Genomic DNA, 6,234 nt, shown 5'->3' with positions numbered 1-6,234 from the left:
AGAGAGGATGGCACAGCAGGCAGTGACTCGCGAGGCTTGGACCTGATATGACACCTGTCCTCTTAGCTTACACTCAGCCAGAGCGGGTCAGCAGGTCACGCCGAACTTCAAAGGGTCGCCGGGAAGCGCAGTCTTTTCATGTGCCTGGAAGGAGAGAAAGGAAGGATTATTTATGGACAGCCCTAACTCCAGCCACAGGGTCACAGAGAAAAAGCTGACTTTGGCCCTTTCCTGCAGCGGGGGTGGGTGTAGGAGTGAGAGGGCTTAGAACACCTTGATAACTCTTTCCTGTAGTTGAGTCATGCCAAATGCCCTGTCAAAATTTAATCCATTGGTATCAAAGCTATATAAAAACTTCTAAAAATTCAGGCTGGGCGTGGTGGCTCACGCCTGTAATCCCAGCATTTTGGGAGGCCGAGGTGGGTGGATCACTTGAGCCCAGGAGTTCAAGACCAGCCTGGTGAACATGCGAAACCCTGTCTCGACTAAAAATACAAAAATTAGCAGAGCATGGTGATGTGCACCTGTCTTCCCAACTACTCGGGAGGCTGAGGCACAAGAATTGCTTGAATCTGGGAAGCGGAGGTTGCAGTGAGCCGAGATCACGGTACTGCACTCCAGCCTGGTTAATAGAGTGAGAGTGTCTCAAAAAAAAAAAAAGTTCAAATCCAAACAGATAATCTATCATCCACCTTCCTAATCCAGGTAGCACCCTGAGCCTCCCCTTAAAATGGCTTGATCATAGTGCATACTTTTTTGTGTGAGAATAAGATGAATTTATACACAAAGCCTTAGAACAGTGGCTGGGCGTGGTGGCTCACGCCTGTAATCCCAGCACTTTGGGAGGCCGGGGTGGGCGGATCACCTGAGGTCAGGAGTTCGAGATCAGCCTGGCCAACATGGTGAAACCCCGTCTCTACTAAAAATACAAAAATTAGTCGGGCATGGTGGCACATGCCTATAATCTCACCTATTCCGGAGGCTGAGGCAGGAGAATCTCTTGAACCTGGGAGGCGGAGGTTGCAGGGAGCCGAGACCATGACACTACACTCCAGCCTGGGAGACAAGAGTGAAGCTGTATCTCAGAAAATAAATAAATTAATAAATAAAATGGCTTGATAATAGTACATACTTGTTTGTGTGAGAATAAAATGAACTGATACACAGAAAGCCTCAGAACAGTACCTGGCAAGTAGTAAATGCTCAGAACTACATGTGACTATTAGCAGGACAGCGATAAAGATGGAAAGGAGTGTAGTGTTTTCTTTCTATTTATTTATTTTTGAGACGGAGTCTCGCTCTGTCGCCCAGGCTGGAGTGCAGTGGCGCAATCTCAGCTCACTGCAACCTCCGCCTCCTGGGTTCAAGCAGTTCTCCTGCCTCAGCCTCCCAAGTAGCTGGGATTACAGGCACCTGCCACCATGCCTGGCTAATTTTTTTTTTGTATTTGAGATGGGGTTTCACCGTGTTGGCCAGGCTGGTCTCGAACCCTTGACCTCAAGTGATGCTCCTACCTCGACCTCCCAAAGTGCTGGGAATACAGGCGTGAGCCACTGAGTCTGGCCTGTGTTCAGCAATATTTGAGCCATTTTTCCTTACAGAAAGAGAAATACTTATTTTTGTGTTTTAAATAAAACTGGTGTAGGAAAGTTAAAAAAAAAAAAAAAACTCTATTTCTCCCCTTACAGCTGCACAGGAGGGGACATCCACATATCTTTTCTCATTAATTTGATAAATATTTATTGAGCATGTACTATGTGCCATATATTTACTAGGTTCTGGGGATGGAAGAGTAAAGGAGAAATTTGAAAATGGCATTTCAGGAGGGAGGTGGAAAGGCAGCTCCTCTGAGGCGTGGCTCCTGGCAGTGGAGCTGCTATTCTTCCTCCCTGGGGGCCCAGGAAGTCTCATCTTGGTGTGGAGCTGAGTCGTGACCACCAGCCCTATCTCCCATTTCGGAGCGATTTCCTCCTCTTTCCTTCCAAAGACAGCAGAGTAAGCACAGCAGACCGAGCCTTCTGATTTGCTGCCCCTGCAAAGCGGCCTCAAAGACCACCACAGTGTGACGGACTCAGGCTAACCACAGCTCTCTGTCACCTCAAGGGTCCTAGTCCTACAATGAGCAGGTTCACTTCCTCTACCTTCCCCTGGACTGGGGCTGGGCTCGCCACTGTTAGATGGTCAACCCTCCAGCACCCAGCGCAGAATACATCGAAGGCCACTTTAGAGACACCTGAGAATTCAACCTAGATTTTTGATTTTTTATTTTTTTGAGACAGGGTCTTGCTCTGTTGCCCAGGCTGGAGTGCAGTGGTGCAATCTTGGCTCACTCCAGCCTCCACCTCCCGGGTTCAAGTGATTCTCATGCCTCAGCCTCCTGAGCAGCTGGGACTACAGGTGTGTGCCACCACGCCCGGCTAATTTTTGTATTTTTTGTAGAGATGGAGGTTTCACCATGTTGGCCAGGCTGGTCTCGAACTCCTGGCCTCAAGTGATCCTCCCGCCTTGGCCTCCCAAAGTGAAAAAGACATTTTAAAGTTTGACCTCTGGAATGCCTTATGGTACAGCCTAAGAGAACAGCAGGTGAGTGCAGCTCAATCTTATCAGCCAAAGTGGAGGAAGGATGAATTAAATTGTACTCAATAGCAGTGAAATTACGGGTATTTAATCATTTTCCTCCTCCAGGAGTGAGGCAGAAACAGGCACTGCCACATCCAGGCTGTGTGGTCTTGGGCCAGTGTCTTCAGCATCCTGAGCTGTTACTCATCCTGACATCAGAGCTGGCAGCAAATCCTGGAGGCAGCTTTGTGTGGTGGGGAAGGCTCACTGGGAGGTAGCGTGGGTGTAACCGGTTCCTCATCATAATCTCTGTCAAGTGAAAAAACATGGGGATAATCTAGAACAGTGGAAAACCCTATCCCAGACCCTTAGAGAGTCAGGAAACCATTTTAAGGTGACCTGACCAGCATTTAAAAATAGGAATAGGCCGGGCCTGGTGGCTCATGCCTGTAATCACAGCACCTTGGGGGGCTGAGGCAGGCAGATCACCTGAGGTCAGGAGTTTGAGACCAGCCTGGCCAACATGGTGAAACCCCGTCTTTACTAAAAATACAAAAATTAGCTGGGCATGATGGCGGGAGCCTGTAATCCCAGCTACTCAGGAGGCTGAGGGAGGCTGAGGCAGGAGGATTGCTTGAACCTGGGGGACAGAGGTTGCAGTGAGCCGAGATCATGCCTGGGTGACAGAGTGACACTCTGTCTCAAAAAAAAAAAAAAAGGAATAGAGTGGAATATAAAGCATCGTGTAATACAGGGCCGTGTAATACAGGGTGGTATTTTTAAAACTAAAATTTTCTTTTTTTTGAGACAGAGTCTCGCCCTGTCACCCAGGCTGGAGTGCAGTGGCGTGATCTCGGCTCACTGTAACCTCTGCCTCCGGGGTTAAAGCAGTTCTTTGCCTCAGCCTACCTAGTAGCTGGGATTACAGGTGCCCACCACCACACCTGGCAAATTTTTTTTTTTTTTTTTAGTAGAGATGGGGTTTCACCATCTTGGCCAGACTGGTCTGGGACTCCTGACCTGGTGATCCACCCACCTCGGCCTCCCAAAGTGCTGGGATTACAGGCATGAGCCACTGCAGCCGGCCTAAATTTTGTTTTTAATTGTACATATTTATAGGATGCGGCGTGATGTTTTGATACATATATAAATTGTGTAGTGATCAAATCAAGGTTATTAGCAAATCCATCATCCCAGACGCTTGCCATTTCTTTGCGGTGAAACATGCAAAATGTTCTAGCTATTTTGAAGTATACAATCCATTGTTGTTGGCTATAGAGGGTGGTATTCTTTTGTAAAAGTATGCTGATGCGGCCAGGCACGGTGGCTCATGCCTGCAATCCCAGCACTTTGGGAGGCCGAGGCGGGCAGATCACTTGAGGCCAGGAATTCGAGACCAGCCTGGCTAACATTGTAAAACCCCATCTCTACTAAAAATAAAAAATTAGCCAGGCGCGGTGACGGGCGCCTGTAATCTCAGCTACTCAGGAAGCTGAGGCAGGAGAATCGCTTGAACCCTGGAAGTGGAGTTTGCAGTGAGCCGAAATCGTGCCACTGCATTCCAACCTGGGCAACAGAGCAAGACCTTGTCTCAAAAAAAAAAAAAAATGCTGACGCAAAATGATTTCTCACTGTGCGTCAGAATTTTGGAAGCCACTGGTAGACAGTCCTTAGTTTCACACAATGATTTTCAGACAACTGCCCATTCGCTAATTCCAACCACCTCGGCCCACTGCCCAAATCGAACGTTTCTGGTCTCCGGGCGGCGCTGCCTTAGCGGGATCCGCCGCCAGGTGGCGCGCGCCCCCCGCCCGGAGTGGGTTTTGTTCCACCCCGGACTTAGATCTTCCAAGACGGCGATTTCCTTCTGGTCGGGTCTCTTCCCGAGGATCCGCTTTACTCGTACTAGAAACTCTGACCTCGAATGCAGTTCCAGAAGCAGAACCCTGTAGGGGGTTTCAGGCGGTCAAGAAGGGAAGTGGTTCTCCTAAGACCATCCCGGCTTCAGTCCACGGCGCTCATTAAATGCCTCCCACGCCAGACGAGGTCCCCCGTCCCCGGAGCTCGCGTCCCAGAGGTGAGGACACACACGAACCCTCCTGCCCGAATTCGCGACCCCGTCAGTGCAGGGAGGCTCTGGCCTGGGGCTGAAGAGCCGAGTCTCTGGTGCCTGACAGCACGGGGTCGAGCCCCTCCCGTCCACCTGCTGGCTGTGTGATCTTGGGCATCGTGCTTGGCCTCGCTGTGCCTCAGTTCCCCCCACTGTAAAATGGTAGTGATAACAGCAGCCACTTCATAGGGTTGCAGGCGTTGCATGAGTTAATAGGTGCAAAGCGCTCAGAAGGGGGCCTGGCGTATGTTTGCCAAAACGATTGTTGAAAATTCTCAGTTTACATCTGTGAGAATTGAGGACCAGTTGGGGGTAGAGGGTGGGGAATTCCCAAAGTCGGCTAAGTTCAGCCTCAGCGACTGGAGGCGGGAGGGGTGTTCCCTCAGCTACAGATGTTCCCCCCTCCCGCCCCGGCCCCCTCCACCCCCGGTTGAATCCAGGGATTCTGATTTCAGCCATGGTCCTTTTCCTCCGCACAGCGCTCCCTGGGGGTGGGAGTGGACCCAGGCCCCTTGGCAAGGTCTGGGACTGTCCTGGCATAGCAGTCTCCCCTCCTCCTCTTCATGCCTTCCAGGATGGGGAGGGCCATGAGTCACCCAGATTCTAGGATAAAGCAGCAGATTGCTGGGAAACGCAGGCAGCAGGGGTCCGGGAGAAAGGGCCAAGCTTGAGCCCCCTCAGCCACAGTGGGGGTCCCTGACCTGCAGGTCTTCCCCAAACACTGAAAGCTGAACTTAGCAGAGCTGGGGCCATGCAGAATGCGCGCCTAGGAGGACCTCTGCTCTTACCAGTGGCGTTTCTCTTTTCTTTTCTTTTTTTTTTGAGACGAAGTCTCGCTCCGTCGCCCAGACTGGAGTGCAGTGGCGCAGTCTCAGCTCACTGCAACCGCTGCCTCCCTTGTTCAAGTGATTCTCTTGCCTCAGCCTCCCAAGTAGCTGGGATTACAGATGTCTGCACCATGCCTGACTAATTTTTGTTATTTTTAGTAGAAACGGGGTTTCACCACATTGGCCAGGCTGGTCTTGAACCCTGACCTCAAGTGATCCACCTGCCTCGGCCTCCCAAAATGCTGGGATTACAGGCGTGAGCCACCACGCCCAGCCAAGAATGACTTTTATAAAATGCCCATTGGGAGGGCTTTGCAAAATTGGTGTTAGCAGCATGTTTATAATCTCTAAAGTGAGATACAGATCCAGGGTCTCTGGAATGAATATAACTAAGAAAGAATGAATGCCAACTGCACCCTACCTGCTTAGCTTTTCTTTTCCTGAAAGAAGCAAGGCACAAAGAAATATTCTATGCCATGCCATCATACGTAGCATAAACATCATCGAAACTAGAAAACAGGGTATTTGGGGATTTCTGCATAGGTGCAAACATAAAGATGAGCGAGGGGGGCGAATGATACAAAATGAACCATGGCGGTTTCCTCTTGGGGCTGGAGATGTCGTCTGTGAGGCACAGACGTGAATTGCCTGGTGTTTAATGATGAGCTGTTTATGGGCTTGGATGGTGGGTATAAGGGTGATCACTTTATTAACTTTGAAATGTCGTGGTGGCAGGTG

This window comes from Pan paniscus, chromosome 20 (assembly GCF_029289425.2).
Source record: "Pan paniscus chromosome 20, NHGRI_mPanPan1-v2.0_pri, whole genome shotgun sequence".
NCBI classification, from domain to species: Eukaryota; Metazoa; Chordata; class Mammalia; order Primates; family Hominidae; genus Pan; species Pan paniscus.
The sequence above is the reverse complement of the archived record's forward strand: the minus strand, read 5'-3'. Positions refer to the sequence as shown.